Below are 18346 nucleotides of genomic sequence, written 5' to 3' on the forward strand. Positions count from 1 at the left end.
AGTTCTCCTCCAAGGTCTCCATGGTGATGGTGGTCGCCACTTGGACGCTGCCTGCCATTCCCTTCATCACATTTTCTTTTTATAAATCTATAAAAACATTTTTTTAACATGATGATGCTGGTCATATGGCTTGGATCCTGGACTGTTCCATTGGCGTCTGAACACTGCTTGACATCCTGCGCATCATATTCTTCATAAATTTTATAAGTCCATTATAACTGTGTTATACTCTTTCAATGTTGTATTGTGTAAATTGTGTAATCACAGCCTCCATTGCACGTTGTCCATCTTGGGAGAGAGATCCTCCTCTGTTACTCTCCCTGAGTTTTCTTCCTATTTTTTCTCCGTGTGGTATCTTGAATTAGATATACATGTTATACACCCAGGCCGCTAGAGGGCGCTCCTACCTTACCATTAGTTAGATGATCCAGTATAACTGCAGAGTGGCAGACCAGTTCAGACTAGCCAGACAGTGATGCACGTGTAATAATGTTCCATGCTGCAAGACGTTCATTAAAAGAAAGTAAACATTGATAAATGCGTGCTCGGTTCATCAACCAAGATATAACATTTATTGGCGACGATGTCAATTTGGGAACATATGAGGACGTTTGCAGATGGTTTTGTGGCCAGAGGTGAAACGAGGGAGAAGACGGCTAGCAGCTAACGTGAACGGAGGTTTGTCGGCTAGAAGAGGGGGAAAGTAGCTAGCTAAAGAGAAAGCATGGCTACCGCGACGATTGGCACGCTGGCGGCGTTTGATGCGCAAAATCAGACGTGGGAAGAATATTGTGAAATACTAGATCCGTTTTTTTGCGGCCAATGTGATTGACGATGGAGATAGACAGAGAACTATACTCATAAGTGTCGTCGGGGCATCGAGCCTGATGAGTAGCCTCCTGAGCCCAGGGAAGCCGAAAGACAAGACCTACCAGCAACTTGTAATGCTGATGAAGAATCACGTTGATCCGAAGCCAAGCGAAATAGTGCAGAGGTACACGTTTGACTCGCTAAACCGCAAGTCTGATGAAGCAGTGATGGACTATGTAGCAGAGCTGCGCCGGCTTGCACACGATTGCAACTACGGTGACACCTTACAGCAACGGCTGAGAGATCGGATCGTCTGCGGAATCAACGATGACCAGATCCAGAGACGTCTCCTGTCAGAAGCGGATCTAACCTTTGAAAAAGCGCTGTCCATTGCTGTGGCAGCGGAGGCAGCAAACAAGAATGCTCAAGATTTGCAACACCCAAAGGGGACGGAGAAGTGCATGTATGTACAGAAAGGCACACAGGAGGCTCAGACTTCCAAAGAGACTAATAATAAAGAGTGTTATAGATGTAAGGGAACCAGACATACAGCAGCTGAATGTAAGTTTAAGCAGGAGAAATGTCATGCTTGTGGTAAAGTAGGGCATATTGCCAAAGCCTGTCGTAATAAGCATAGACATAATCAGAGTAGCAAAGGGCCTATTGATAAGAAAGAGAAGAAGCAGAGCTCACACCACCGTTCTCATAAACTACAGGAGAACCAGAGTCAGTGTAGTGATAGCTCAGAAGAAGACATATACACAGAGACCTAATACAGTATGACTTTCAGGTTAGGAAAGATGAGTGAGTTGCACTTGAGAAAAGTAGACCCTTACTTGGTGAATATGAAAGTGAATGGTAGAGAGGTTAGCTTTGAGATAGATACAGGCTGCAGTCTCACGGTAGTAAATGAACACACCTTCCAGATGATATGTAAAGAGAATCTCTTGAGCCAGTCAAAATCAAGTTAGAGACTTATACAGGCGACCCAGTCAAGGTGATAGGGGCAGCACAGGTGAAGGTAGTGTACCAGCATCAAAGACAGAAGCTACCGCTCATAGTAGTGAAAGGAAAGGGTAGGTAGAGGCTGATTGGAGGAGATACAGCTCAAGTGGAAAGAAATAAAGAGCAGCCACAAAGCAAGTGAACTAAAGCACATGAAAGTGACAGAGAACGCCCCACAGACAGAAAAGAAGACAACACTGCAGCGAGTGTTAGGTAATCACGAAGAGGTTTTCAAAGACGAACTTGGTACTTTGAAAGGTGCTAAAGCCACTATCCATGTGAAAGCTGACGCTGTCCCACGATTCTTCCGCCCGCGGTCTGTCCCCTATGCTATGCGAGCAAAGGTGGATGAAGAAATAGACAGACTGATAAAAGAAGGCATAATCATTCCAGTAAAATACTTATATTGGGCAGCGCCAGTGGTCCCTATTCTCAAACCAGGGGGAACCGTCAGACTGTGTGGAGACTACAAGCTTACCGTAAACACTGTCTCCTCACTAGAACAGTATCCAATTCCTAGAGTGGAAGATCTCTTCACAGCACTATCCGGGGGTAAACAGTTCTCTAAATTAGATATGAGTCATGCATATCAACAAATACTCATGGACGAGGAATCCAAGAAATACTTGACAGTGAATACTCACCGAGGGTTGTTCACGTACAATAGACTTCCTTTTGGAGTGGCGTCCGCACCAGCCATTTTCCAAAGGAAAATTGAGAGTTTGTTACGAGGGATCCCTCTCGTAGCAGTATATCTAGATGACATCTTAGTCAGTGGCGTCGACGAAGCTGATCGCCTGAGAAATCTGGACGCTGTGCTGACTAGGTTGAGAGAGGCTGGGTTGCATTTGAGGAGAAGCAAATGCACCTTCATGCAAGAGGAGGTTGAGTATCTGGGGCACAGAGAGGACGTGCAGGGGCTCCACCCGGTCAAGAAAAAAGTAAAAGCCACCATGGAAGATCCGACCCCCACAAACGTCACAGAACTCAAGTCTTATTTAGGTTTACTAAATTACTACAACAAATTCCTTCCAAACCTGGCAACCCTGCTCGCCCCTCTCCACGAACTTTTGAGACAAGATGTGCGCTGGATGTGGAAAAAGCAGCAAGAGGAAGCTTTTCAAAAATCAAAGGACTTGCTCAACTCAGCAGCAGTGCTGGTGCATTACAGTGCAGACCGAGACGTGATCCTGTCCCGTGATGCCCCACCTTACGCCGTGGGCGCTGTGCTATCCCAGCGGATGGAGGATGGAAGTGAGCGACCCGTGGGGTTCATGTCTCGCACACTTTCCCCAGCGGAAAAAGGATACTCGCATCTCGACAAAGAAGGCTTAGCTGTCATCTTTGGCATCCAGAAATTCCGTAAGTACTTGTATGGAAGAGCTTTCACCATCTATACAGATCACAAACCGCTAATCTACCTGTTCAACGAGAAGAAAGCTATTCCACAAATGGGTTCACCGAGAGTACAAAGATGGGCTGTGTATTGTATTTAGAAATCACGTCAGGACACAGCGCTGTCGCTCGACACAACCTCTACGTTGCATTCTTTATTTAGACTGACACGGCATCACAGGCAGACCCGATCAAACAACCCAGAGCCCGCAGGCATCACCAATCGATCCCAGCACAATAGAACAGCACCAAATCAAATGCAGCACTGTCGATGTGTGCTGACATAACACTGTGTACCTGAGTGCGTATGAATACAACATGCTCTACAAGCCAGGATAACAACATGTCAGTGCGGACGCGTTCAGCAGACTGCCAGTGCCGGAGACAGGACAGGAGGGGGACACCACGGAACAAGTCTTGATGATGGATCTACTGGATGACACACTCCTGGACACTAACCAGATCAAGCGCTTGACAGCTAAGGATGTCACACTATCCCGAGTTCACGAGTACGTCCTGAAAGGATGGCCTGCCCAGACAGAGACTCATCTCAAGTCGTATCATCAGAGGAGAAGGGAGTTGAGTGTGAGGGATGGTTGTGTGCTCTGGGGAGCTAGAGTAATCCTACCAACCAAAGGCAGAGACACCGTACTGAAGATACTACACCAGACACACGCAGGGATGACGAGAATGAAGGGGCTCGCCAGATCGTATGTGTGGTGGCCTGGTATGGATCAGGATGTGGAGAAGGAGGTTAAGTCATGTGAGGAGTGTCAAACACACCAGAAGGCACCACCCGTCGCACCGTTACACCCCTGGGAGTGGCCGGAGGAGCCTTGGTCCAGGATTCATGTGGACTACGCAGGACCTTTCATGGGAGAAATGTTCCTACTGATCGTGGATGCACATTCAAAGTGGATGGACATCTACCCCGTGAAATCAGCCACATCACAAGCGACAATCAACAAACTACGTCAGAGCTTCAGTGTCTTTGGACTACCAAAAATGCTAGTTTCAGATAATGGAACCTGTTTCACGAGCGCAGAGTTTGAGTCTTTCATGAAACTGAATGGAATACATCATGTGAAGTCAGCACCGTTCAACCCTCCCTCGAACGGGCTAGCAGAGAGGGCAGTGCAAACTTTCAAGGGGGGGGGTGAAGAAGATGAAAGGAGATACTATTGTATTTAGAAATCACGTCAGGACACAGCGCTGTCACTCGACACAACCGCTACGTTGCATTCTTTATTTAGACTGACTTGCTTGCTTGCTGGTTGTCCATCGTGCCCGATGATGACCATCTTCTTCTATTTGTGGGTCCTTTGAGGACTCAGATAGCAGAAGATACCTGCGCAGAGATGGTTTTTAAAGTGGCATGGGGGGCGCGCTTCTCCCAACGCCACATGACTTGATTGTAGAGGAGATGGTTCCGATGGCAAGGGGGATCCCTAGACGACCGGCACCTCTACACAACTGCAGGCCGAACCAGTTTTTCGGAAACCGCCTCGAAGCATGCCGCCACAGCTTGCTTTTCTGTTGGGGTAAGCTCCCTTAGCCTTATGTCTTCCAGACTCACCCACAAGGCAGCGGGGCAGTGGTTGATAGGTGCCAGGGCGTGTCCACCAGGGTAGGCCTGCACACCATATCTCTAGGGCCCACTGCTGCTCCGAGATCCCCTGCCAAGTTAGCCTGGGGCCGCAAGACCCCAGTTACCATGTGTGGCCACGGGGAGGCCTGGCAGGAGTCTTGGTGAAGGAGAGGCTATGTACTGGCAAGGGAAGGCTTACACGCTAGGATGCTTCCCTATTCGCCACAAAGGCTAGCCAGCAGCAGCAAGCTAAGGGCAGGAAGGACACAAGCGTGTTGGAAGAACACATGCACCTTCCCTCCAACTACACACTGCTGCACTAGATGCATCACAACACCCTGTGTGTATGTACACACCCACACCCTTAGACTGACACAGCACCACAGGCAGACCCGATCAAACAACCCAGAGCCCGCAGGCATTACCAATCGATCCCAGCACAATAGAACAGCACCAAATCAAATGCAGCACTGTCGATGTGTGCAGACATAACATTTCCCGCCCCCCCGGCAGGATTTCAAACATGAAAGGTTGACACAAAGTCCTCTAGGTGGCCAGGGCATAAACGTGTGCGAACAGGTCGCGGGGCGGCCTGAGGCTGGGCAGGCCAAGGTGGGGAGGGAGAAGGCAGGGGAAGCTGAGGCCCAGGAATGTCTGGGGCCCGTGTAGGAACTGCATGAAGCCCCGGGGCGTCTCGCCATGCTGAGGGAATGGCTAAGGTTGTGTCACCAGCTGTGTGTGGCGGAGCTGACACCTTCCGTAGACGACTGGAATGCCACCGAGTGCCATCACTGAGGAGGTAAGTGGCTGGGCCCAGCTGACGGGTGACTTGGAGAGGAGAGGACCAGTATGAAGCCATTTCATTGTCCCTGTGGGGCCTGCGGACCCTGACCCAGTCTGACACATTGATGTCTGGCACCCTGGTTCGTTTTGACTGGTCAAACCGTTGCTTCATCCGCGTCTGCTGACGAGTGACTGAGGCTCTGACCCCAGAGGGAGGTGCCTGGGGTGTGGAGGGGCGGAGCCTGTCAAGGGGCATGCACAGTTCCCGGCCTAGCATGAGAGAGGCTGGGGAGACGGCTGTGGTCGAGTGCTGTGTGGCCCGATAGTGCAGCAGAGTGTGACAGATGGCCAGCGTGAAAGAGCACCCTTGGGCCTTGTGTGCTCTGAGGCCGTTCTTCAGTGACTGGTGAAAATGTTCAACGCCGCCATTGGCCTGGGGGTGGTAGTACGCAGTGCGTATATGACGGATGCCCTTGCTTTCGAGATAAGCAGTGAACTCAGCAGAGACCAGCTGAGGGCCGTTGTAAGTGGTGATGGTCTTTGGGAGGCCCCAGCGAGAGAAAAGAGAGTCCAGGAAGTCGATGATGATCTGTGAGGTCACAGTGCCGGAAGTGGTGAGTTCAGGCCATTTTGAGTGTAGATCGTAGGTGACCACCATGAAGCGTTGGTGGTGGGGAACTCCATGGATCTCACCACAAATGTCCAACTGCAGGTGGTCCCAGGGCTGAGAGGGCCAGGCGAGAGGTTGCAGGGGTGGGGGAGCCTGGTGGCCAGTCTTGCCACTCACAAGGCAGGCAGAACAGTCCTTCACCAGAGCCTCAATATCTCTGTCTATCCCCGGCCACCACACCAGGTCTCGGCAGCGCTGTTTCAGTTTCACAATGCCCAGGTGGCCTTCATGCACCATATTCAAAACACGTGCACGGAGAGCAGCTGGGACCACTGTGCAAAACCCACGTGCCACGCAGGTGTCGTTCCAGCAGGAGAGCTCCTGTCTGACTCGGGCGAACGCAGCCAGCTCCTCTGGGACCTTGTGAGGCCAGCGGAGCTGGGAGAGGACAGGGTCCTGTTCGGAGGCTGCCCTCAGCTCCTGCAGAGAGACAGTGGCCTGAAGGGGTGTGTGTAGCATTTGGACAATGTCCTTTTCCACACAGTCAGTGTCCATCTGTGGAGCTGGGGTGGAGACAGAGCGACAGAGCAGCTCGGCGACAACATTGTCTCTGCCTGGGGTGAACTGCAGGCTGAAGTTGTACTGGCGGAGACGGTCAGACCAGCGGTGCAGCCTCAGGGGTTTGTGGACTGTCCCAGACGTGGAAAGCAGCGTTGTCAGGGCCTGGTGATCTGTCCTGAGGGTGAATGAGCGGCCATAGAGGTAGAGGTGACACCTTTCACAAGCCCAGATACAGGCTAATGCCTCACGCTCACCCACAGAGTACCGCTGCTTGGTCAGGTTGAGGGCACGGGAGGCGAAGGCGATGGGCTTCTCCACACCATTCTGGGTTTGAGACAGCACAGCCCCTATCGCTGTGGCTGATGCGTCACAGATCACAAAGGTGGAGCTGGAGATGTCGAAGTGAGCCAACACTGGTGGTGAAGTCAGTTGAGTCTTGAGATCACGCACAGCATCACTGCATGCCTTTGACCACACCCATGGCTCGTCCTTACGCAGCAGCTGGCGCAGGGGGGCTGTGGTCGCAGAGTACTGGGGAAGAAACCTCAGGTAGTAACTTGTCATACCCAGGAAGGAGGCGACCTGGGCGGCCGAGCTGGGCTCAGGGATGGCCTGAATGGCGTCCACGTTGGATTGTAGTGGAGTTACACCGCTCGCTGACAGCCGGAACCCCACGAACTCAATGGCTGGCACAGAGAGGACACATTTCTCAGCATTTAGAGTTAGCTTGTGCTTGGACAGGGCTGCGAAGACCATGTTGAGGCGCTTGTCGTGGATTTCACTGGTGGGCCCGTGTACCACTATATCGTCCAGATAAATGGCCACGCCCAGTATGCCAGCCAGCATGGAGACCATGATTTTCTGGAAGCAGCTAGGGGCGGAGCTGAGACCGAAAGGCATCCTGGTGTAGCAAAACACTCCTGCATGTGTCACAAAGGCTGTGAGGTTTCGGCTGCTGGGTTGGAGGGGCACCTGTAAGTACCCCTGTCTGAGGTCGAGCTTGGAGAACACCTCAGAGCCATAGAACTGAGCAGTGAGTTCTTCTGAGGTGGGCAGTGGATACTTACTGCACGGAGATCGACGCAGACACGCAGGCCCCCCGACTTCTTCTTAGCCACCACGAGGTTTGAGACCCAAGGTGACGCGTCCACCGGTTCAATGATGCCAGCTTCCAGCAGTTGTTGCAGCTCGGCGGAGACCCCATCACGGAGAGCCAACGGGACGCCGCGCAGTGGTTGGATGACAGATTTCACAGCAGGGTTGAGGAGAGATTGATGGGCGAAGGCGGAGAGGCAGCCCAGCCCCATAAACAGCGATGGCCACTTCTTCTGCCAAGGTGTGGCAACAGTCAGGATTGCTGCCCCCCTTGTGTCTAAGAGGGAGAACCCCAGAGCGGAGAACAGGTCCAGGCCCATCAGGTTGGCCCCACGGCGTGCCACATGAAAAACTGCATTGGGCACCAGCTTGGTTCCATAGCGCACAGTCACTTGGAGAGAGCCAACCAGATCGATTTTGGAGTCACCATACCCACAGAGGACAGCTGAGGGTGCGGACAGTGGCAGTGAACCGAAAAATTGACTGTAGGTATCAACATTCAGGAGAGACACACCTGCACCGGTGTCCAACAGCAAGGGGATGCACACATCATTAATGTTGACTGTGCGTGATTTGAATGACACTAGCCCAGAGCTCACCTTGTGAATGACGGTGGTTGAAGACTGGGGGGTGTGGCCCTCTGACCCAGCCGGGGAAGACCGACAGACGTTGGCAAAGTGATGCTTACCGCAGCTACGGCATGTCTGGCCACGGGCAGGGCAGTTCTGAGCCCTTGAAACATGAGACCGAGATCCACAGTTACCACAGGACTGTTGAGGGCGGGGCCGAGAACGCCGTCGTTGCAGTTGCAAGACGTCCCCAGTGGAGTCGGCGCCCGCCTCGCTCTGGCTGGGTTGCGTCCCGAGGGGCAGCCGTGAGTAGAGGGAGGAGTCGTTGGCAGCTTGACTGGAGGTGGCCACTTGCTGTGTATTTAGCATAGCAGCACACTCAGCCGCTCCCTCAACCTGTAGTGCGATGGTAATTGCTCTGGACAGCAGCAGATCGTCTTTTTCCAGCAGGAGTCTCACGCGTTGTTGGTGTGTTCGATTAGCTGGTCGCGAGCCATCTCGTCCTGAAGCGCGCCAAACTTGCATGAGCTAGCTAGCCCTCGCAAATTAGCTACATACTGCTGCACAGACTCACCAGGCAGTTGGTGTCGCTGACGGAATATAAATCGCCGAAGGAGGGCACTCTGTGAAGCAGCGAAATGGGCGCTCATAAGTCCCACAGCTTCGTCAAAGTTTGTGACGTTCCCCAGAGTCCCGAGCACACGATGACCTCTGCTCCCAAGCAGTGTAGCAACAGAGCCGTCTTCCTAGCCTGGCTCACGTCGTCGAGCCCTGAGGCGATGATGTAATTTTCAAAACTATGCAGCCAGCGAGTCCATGGTACCGGAGGCTCGCCAGGTAATGCCAGGAAGGGGGCAGGTGGTGGGAGAGAGATATCAGCCATCCTCGTCGCCAATATTGTATTTAGAAATCACGTCAGGACACAGCGCTGTCACTCGACACAACCTCTACGTTGCATTCTTTATTTAGACTGACACAGCATCACAGGCAGACCCGATCAAACAACCCAGAGCCCGCAGGCATCACCAATCGATCCCAGCACAATAGAACAGCACCAAATCAAATGCAGCACTGTCGATGTGTGCAGACATAACAGATACACTGCAGACCCGACTGTCAAGATTCCTGTTCAGTTATCGCATCACACCTCATGGGACTACAGGCTTGTCACCTGCAGAGCTGATGATGTCACACCGACTCAGATCCACTCTCGACCTGCTCACACCAGACGTGAAAACAAAAGTGCAGCAAAAGCAAATGAAACAGAAACAAGCCCACGGTGGAGATCCAAAGTGAGGAGTTTTGCACCTGGAGATGAAGTATTCATTCGGAACTACTCCTACAGTCCCAAATGGATCCCCGCCGTCGTCGAGAGCTCATCAGGTCCAGTGTCCTATAGTGTCACTGTTAGAAGTGGTCAAACCACGAAGAGGCATGTGGATCAAGTTCGAACCAGACTGACACACACCGCGCCTAGTGAGGTGACTGGACGAGACCCGGTGCCAGTGGTGAGCACTGAGGGAGGTTCTACGGGCCTTCTACCTACAGCATCGGAGGTGAGTGAAGAACCACCTACAAGTGAGTTACCGGAGCCGCCGCCTGCCTCTGAAGTGCAGAAGAGACCGGATTTACCTGTGGTGGCTGAGGTGATGCGTTCAGGAAGAGAGAGACATTCACCCTCACAGCTCAAAGACTTTGTGAGAAAGTAGTGAGATCTTTTCCAGGAATAGAGCAACAATGCGCTCTGATCTCACTGGAAGGACGCACCTTCCTAGTTAGAAGAAAAAAAGAGTTCCAGTTTATTCTGATATTGCAATGTGATGTTGAAACAACTGTGTTAGAGAGAACAGTATGTTTAGTTAGCTGAATAGAATTGCATTACTAGTTTCATCTTAAAAGGGGGCGGATGTGGTATCTTGAACTAGATATACATGTTATACCCCTGGCCGCTAGAGGGCGCTCCTACCTTACCATTAGTTAGATGATACAGTATAACTGCAGAGTGCTAAACCAGTTCAGACTAGCCAGACAGTGATGCACATGTAATAATGTTCCATGCTGCAAGACGTTCATTAAAAGAAAGTAAACATTGATAAATGCGTGCTCGGTTCATCAACCAAGATATAACACCCTGTTAAAGGGGTATTTTTAGGGAGTTGTTCCTTATCCGATGAGAGGGTCTAAGGACAGGATGTTGTGTTGCTGTAAAGCCAACTGAGTTACATTTGTGATATTGGGATATACAAATAAAATTGATGTTATTTTGTATTGATTTAGATTAACCACCAAACATACTGACTAGAATAACCACCAAACATACTGATTAGATAAACCACCAAATATACTGACTACATTAACCACCAAATATACTGACTAGATAATCCACCAAATATACTGACTCGATAATCCACCAAATATACTGACTAGATTAACCACCAAATATACTGACTAGATTAACCATCAAATGTACTGACTAGATAATCGACCAAGTATACTGACTAGATTAACCACCAAATATACTGACTAGATTAACCACCAAATATACTGACTAGATTAACCATCAAATATACTGACTAGATAATCGACCAAATATACTGACTAGATTAACCATCAAATGTACTGACTAGATAATCGACCAAATATACTGACTACATTAACCACCAAACATACTGACTAGATTAACCATCAAATATACTGACTAGATTAACCACCAAACATACTGACTAGATAATCCACCAAATATACGGACTACATAATCCACCAAATATACTGACTAGATTAACCACCAAATATACTGACTAGATTAACCATCAAATATACTGACTAGATTAACCACCAAATATACTGACTAGATTAACCATCAAATCTACTGGCTAGATTAACCACCAAATATTCTGGCTAGATGAACCTCTGTATGCTTGCTAACAGACTGGGTAACACGGTCACATGATAGACACCCATGCCCATCATGAAATGAAAGTCACTTTATTTTGTCATTGTACTCTACAATAAATTTGTGTTCTGCATGTAACCATCATATTGTATAGGAGCAGTGTGCAGCTGTAGTGCCCGGGAACCAACTCCAGTTCTTCTTTCCATTGCCTTGCTCAGGGGCACAGGCAGGAGTATCAACCCTAACATGCATGTCTTTTGATTGCATTTAATGCATTACAAACATACTTATAATACATTATAATCTGCTGTACTGTACAATTATAGCCATAAGCACTCATAAATACTCATAATACTTTATAACAAGTTGATTAAGTATTTAGTTTGTTTTTCTTGCCCTTTTGCATGTGTGGAAGTGGGAGAGTACTGCAGGTGTCGTGCGGCTGCCGCTTCTCCCTCTCATAGCCCCCCTTCCCATCCACCCCTGTATGTCTGTGTTATGTCTATCTGTTGTCTTGTTTCACCCCGTTTATTGTAAAGCGACTCTGAGTGTTAGAAAAGTGCTATATAAGATGTATGTATTATTAATATTATTATTATTATTATTATTATTACTACATAGTTTTCTTTGGGGGGGGGGCATTACATTAGAGAAATGTAATTGTCCATCATTCAGTTGTGTCAAATTGGAGTACCTTACTCGGTTTATTGTCTCTTATGACCCATTATATACAAAGATGGGCAGTATTTCAATTAAATGTATTTAAAATACTTATTTAATTACTGTTGAGTAATTTGTAAGTTGTATTTTGCTGGACAGAAAAAAATTAAGATGCAATTTGAAACAAAATACTATAAGAGCTTGTATTTGTGTATAGATAGTCTCCGGGTTACGAACGCCCGATTTACGAACTACCATACTTACGAACCGACCTCCGTAAAGCCTACTATTAAAAAAAAAAAAAAATCAAGTTACACACAATAGTTTGTACTAACGAATGGACCGACTACGTGCGATGCTCAAAACACTGTGCGTTTTAAGTCAGGTCAATTTTATTTATATAGCCCAACTTTACGAATTACGATTACAAATTTGCCTTAAGGAGCTTTACAGCAGCACAACATCCTGTCCTTACACCCGCGCATCGGATAAGGAACAATTCCCTAAAAAAAAAAAAAACCTTCAACAGGGAGAAAAAAACAGGAAGAAACCTCAAGGAGAGCAACAGAGGAGGCTCTCTCTCCCAAGACGGACAACGTGCAATGGCTGTTGTGTGTCGGTGATGGGGGACATTTCATTGTTGATGTTTACAGTAAACCAACACATACTGATCAGTACTTAAAACTAGGAGTCATCAGGACGCTGGGCCACCAAGCTGACAACGTCCCCACCGACACAGCAACCGGGAAGGGGAGAAATCCCACATTAAACAGGCCCTGCTTAAGTGTGGTCATCCTAACTGGGCGTTTGTCAAAGCCAGGAAGACCCCAACAGTGCACCAGCCGATCGAAGAGAGAAAGACAACAGCTGTCTAAGTGTAAACCAGTGGTGATTCCGTATGTGGTGGGAGCTGAGACGCTTATTTTCAAAACACCGCATTTCAGTTGCTTTCAAACCCCAAAACACGCTGCACCAGAAGTTGGTCCACCCCAAGGATCAGGTCCCCCTGCAGAAACAGACCAATAAAGTGTAGTTAAGTGCCAGGATGATTGCTGTGACTTGTATATTGGGGAAACTAAACAGACACTGGCCAAGAGGATGGCACAACAGGAGAGCTAACACATCAGGCCAGGACTCCACAGTCTACACACCATCTACAGGCCAGGACTCCACAGACTACAACATCTACAGACCAGGACTCCACAGTCTACAACATCCACAGACCAGGACTCCACAGTCTATAACATCTATGGGCCAGTGGCCACTCTTTCGAGGATGAGGATGTGCACATCCTTGATAGCGAGGAACACTGGTTTGAACGGGGAGTCAAAGAGGCCATCTGTGTGAAGGGGGAACGACCATCCCTGAACCAAGGGGGCTAAGAGTACATCTGTCACCATCTTACAATGCTGTGATTGTAACTATTCCCCAACTCTCTGTGAATAGTACACATGGCCATCGAAACTCTAGTTAATGGGCACACCTATAATTGCATATGAAACTGGTCGTTGGTTTGGGTCGTTATGCCACTGTATTTGTTATGCTTGCGCACCAGAACCTGACCCGTGTGGCGAAACCCAAGACAGACAGACACACACTAGATGACTTCAAAAGCTACAAAAAAAAAAGGTTTTATTGTGGGAGGGAAATGTATGGTGAAAAAAAGGCGTTCTGTTTGTGGGATGTGTGAATAAACTATGTGTGGTGTCCCGTGGTTTGCGTGTATAACTATGTGTGAGTGTTCTTAGCTCATGTGTGGTGCGGTATGTAAATGACCAGGAGGTGTTGAAAAAATGTGCGTGCACCTGGCGAGAAAGTCCAGTCCGTGATCCATGAGGGGTTGTCCGAGAAAGTCCAGGTCCGAGATCCGGGAAGTCGAGTCCGAAAGGAGGGGTCCAGATAGAGGGACAAGGGGGGAGATCGCAGGAGAGGTCCGGGGAGAAACATGAAGGTCGCTGGGGACGAGGGAGACGCGGGGAGCAGTGGAAATCGCGGAGGGAGAGTCTTGGGAGGAAACAGAGACACGAAGACAAGACACTGGGGAATAAACAGAATGCAAGGACCGCTGGAGGGCTTGTCAGAACTTTACCGCAGGGTTCAGTACGTCGAAGCACTGAGAGACGTTCTGGGAGGCTTCTTGCAGAAGGCTGCCTGATTGCCACAGGTGTGCCTGATGGATGATGGCAAACACCTGGTGCAGTGCAGCGCTCGTCTCAGAGCGCGAGCCGAGCGCTCGGATGTTTCCGGCTCGTCCGAGCTGGGGGAGTGGCTTGAATGTGCCGGGGAGGCAGCTCGGGGCGGTGTAACCACAACAGTATTGTTTATAAGGGTGGGACACCTGTAGTCAGTTGAGACTGAAAAGGTCACTTAGACGATGATCAAATGTTTCTGTCAATAAACGTTGTGTCCAGATGAACTGATTCAACCTTCTTTGATGTTTATTTAATGTTTTATACCTATACACATGTTCTCTCTCTCAATTATAAATACTGTACTGTCGTTACATTTATCATTATTACTGGATTATTATGTTTATGATGTTTTATGTAAAACATATACTATATACTAAGACAAACATTTTACTAACTGACGCGAGATGTGGACGATACGTAACTATTCCGACTTACATACAAATTAGACGTAAGAACAGACTCAAAAACGGAAGTCGGTCATAACCCGGGGACTACCTGTACGAGATGCTCACAAGTAATTTTTTGCTAGTCCAAGTCAAGTCTCAAGTCTTTGGTCACAAGTCCAAGTCAACTCTCAAGTCTCTCATGGCTGTAATGAGCATTCTGTCAACTGCTGCATGCCATCCGGTCTGCTTAGAACACAGCATTGCTATGCTATGTAAAGAATTCAAAGCATGTACTGCATTATCATCACTCATTTATCTATTAGCATACAGTATCAGCATTGATTAGGTATTTGGTATATGATCAGTTTAAACAGGCTATTGCAATGCAATATGAAAAAAAAACACACACACACAATGAAAGCTTTCCTTTAAAGTTAATAACTTTATTTTGCAACATTTTTGTTATTTTTTATTCTGCTCACACAGGATACATGGTGTTGTTCGTCTGTGTTGAGCATCAATTAACAAAGAGCATCAATTATCAGTAATTTACTTATTGACTGGATAGCACAACCTTCTCATACTTAAAATTTTTCGGTGTTTAAATTTTGAAGAAAAAATTCTGAATTGAAAGTGAACTGACCCCAGCCATGGTGCAACAAAAACTGATGACAGATAATTTTCCAGGAACAAAATATTCAACAATAATAAATAAAGATAAAATAAAACCATTACAACGATAAAGCCTGCAATAAGATCAGACTGGCTGACCTTCTTCTCTAATACGCTGGGTATGGGCCACACAATATGGTTACAATTCAGAATGGTTACATTTCAGAATAGTTACATTTCATTACATTTCAGAATAGTTACATTTCAGCATGGTTACATTTCAAATGGTTACATTTCAAACAGCTCAAGCTTGATAGCGTCGTTGCAGTAAGCCTGGCTCAGGGGAGGAGGGGCACTATAAGGCCTCTGTCACTAAATACTCTCTCCACTGGTCCACTGGTGGCAAGAATAACAAGCACTCTCCTAGCCACATGATAGAGCCTTGGGAAATCCAGGCAGTCCACTTCTTCTTCATCAAAGGACAGCTGGATGTAGCGAATGAGCTGAGCCTTGATAGCTGAGCCATTCTACACCCCCCCCTTTTTTTTCTCCCCAATTGTGCACATCTTCCGAGCCATCCCGGTCGCTGTTCCACCCCTTCTGCTGATCCGGGGAGGGCTGCAGACTACCACGTCTCCTCCGATACATGTGGAGTCGCCAGCCATCTCTTTTCACCTGACAGGGAGGAGTTTCACCAGGGGGCTGTAGCGCGTGGGAGGATCATGCTATCCCCCCCAGTTCCCCCTCCCCCCTGAACAGGCGCCCCGACGCACCAGAGTAGTGCAGCCACCAGGACACATACCCACATTCGGCTTCCCACCTGCAGACACAGCCAATTGTATCTGTAGGGACGTCCAATCAGGCCGTAAGTAACACGAGGATTCGAACCGGCAGCCCCCATGTTGGTAGGCTATGGAATAGACTGCTACGCTACCCGGATGCCCCTAGTCTACATTATTCTTGTTGCTTTCTTTCTGCGATTGCGATATAACAAACAATTATACATATACACTACCGTTCAAAAGTTTGGGGTCACCCAAACAATTTTGTGTTTTCCATGAAAAGTCACACTTATTCACCACCATATGTTGTGAAATGAATAGAAAATAGAGTCAAGACATTGACAAGGTTAGAAATAATGATTTGTATCTGAAATAAGATTTTTTTTACATCAAACTTTGCTTTCGTCAAAGAATCCTCCATTTGCAGCAATTACAGCATGGCAGACCTTTGGCATTCTAGCTGTTAATTTGTTGAGGTAATCTGGAGAAATTGCACCCCACGCTTCCAGAAGCAGCTCCCACAAGTTGGATTGGTTGGATGGGCACTTCTTGCGTACCATACGGTCAAGCTGCTCCCACAACAGCTCAATGGGGTTCAGATCTGGTGACTGCGCTGGCCACTCCATTACCGATAGAATACCAGCTGCCTGCTTCTGCTCTAAATAGTTCTTGCACAATTTGGAGGTGTGTTTAGGGTCATTGTCCTGTTGTAGGATGAAATTGGCTCCAATCAAGCGCTGTCCACTGGGTATGGCATGGCGTTGCAAAATGGAGTGATAGCCTTCCTTATTCAGAATCCCTTTTACCCTGTACAAATCTCCCACCTTACCAGCACCAAAGCAACCCCAGACCATCACATTACCTCCACCATGCTTAACAGATGGCGTCAGGCATTCTTCCAGCATCTTTTCATTTGTTCTGCGTCTCACAAACATTCTTCTTTGTGATCCAAACACCTCAAACTTGGATTCATCCGTCCACAACACTTTTTTCCAGTATTCCTCTGTCCAATGTCTGTGTTCTTTTGCCCATCTTAATCTTTTTCTTTTATTGGTCAGTCTCAGATATGGCTTTTTCTTTGCCACTCTGCCCTGAAGCCCAGAATCCCGCAGCCGCCTCTTCACTGTAGATGTTGACACTGGTGTTTTGCGGGTACTATTTAATGAAGATGCCAGTTGGGGACATGTGAGGTCTGTTTCTCAAACTAGAGACTCTAATGTACTTATCTTCTTGCTCAGTTGTGCAACGCGGCCTCCCACTTCTTTTTCTACTCTGGTTAGAGCCTGTTTGTGCTGTCCTCTGAAGGGAGTAGTACACACCGGTGTAGGAAATCTTCAATTTCTTAGCAATTTCTCGCATGGAATAGCCTTCATTTCTAAGAACAAGAATAGACTGTCGAGTTTCAGATGAAAGTTCTCTTTTTCTGGCCATTTTGAGCGTTTAATTGACCCCACAAATGTGATGCTCCAGAAACTCAATCTGCTCAAAGGAAGGTCAGTTTTGTAGCTTCTGTAACGAGCTAAACTGTTTTCAGATGTGTGAACATGATTGCACAAGGGTTTTCTAATCATCAATTAGCCTTCTGAGCCAATGAGCAAACACATTGTACCATTAGAACACTGGAGTGACAGTTGCTTGAAATGGGCCTCTATACACCTATGTAGATATTGCACCAAAAACCAGACATTTGCAGCTAGAATAGTCATTTACCACATTAGCAATGTATAGAGTGTATTTCTTTAAAGTTAAGACTAGTTTAAAGTTATCTTCATTGAAAAGTACAGTGCTTTTCCTTCAAAAATATGGACATTTCAATGTGACCCCAAACTTTTGAGCGGTAGTGTATATATATTGTGAAATTTCAGGAACGTATAGACCGACAATTTCTCTCACTGACTACACGAACGCGTGTCTTTTATTTCCTCACAAACTAACAGCCTGAGCAACATGGCGCTGCTCCAACCAATCATCGCTGTAGTTCACCCTGTCAACCCGGAAACACATTCTTAACGCGACCAGAACCTATTATGGTGAATTATGTCAACAGAGTCCGCTACGTACGTCCCCCCAGAATTCACCATAATAGGAAAAAGTCAACGTTGAAGGGGGCAGATGGCCCGGCCACAACGGCTTCGGACTATGAGGAATCTGGGTGTGATCCTGAATGACCATCTGTCGTTTGCTGAAAACATTGCATCGGTTGCTCGCTCCTGCAGATTTTCTCCTCTATAACATCAGGAGGATTCGCCCATTCCTCACCGACGAGATGGCACAGGGGCTCATCCAGGCTCTGGTCATCTCCTGACTGGACTACGGCAACTCCCTCCTTGCTGGCGCCTGTGTTGGCCATCAGACCTCTGGAGCTTGTTCAGAAAGCTGCAGCTCGTCTGGTGTTCAACTGCCCT

The 18346-nt window shown here is 48.0% G+C and overlaps 1 pseudogene; it reads left to right on the top strand.

Moving 5' to 3' along the window:
* Positions 1-724: 724 nt before the first annotated feature.
* LOC130112133 (uncharacterized protein K02A2.6-like) overlaps positions 725-18346 on the top strand; it is a 28304-nt pseudogene continuing 10682 nt past the window's right edge.

Source organism: Lampris incognitus, chromosome 4 (genome assembly GCF_029633865.1).
Source record: "Lampris incognitus isolate fLamInc1 chromosome 4, fLamInc1.hap2, whole genome shotgun sequence".
Lineage (NCBI taxonomy): Eukaryota > Metazoa > Chordata > Actinopteri > Lampriformes > Lampridae > Lampris > Lampris incognitus.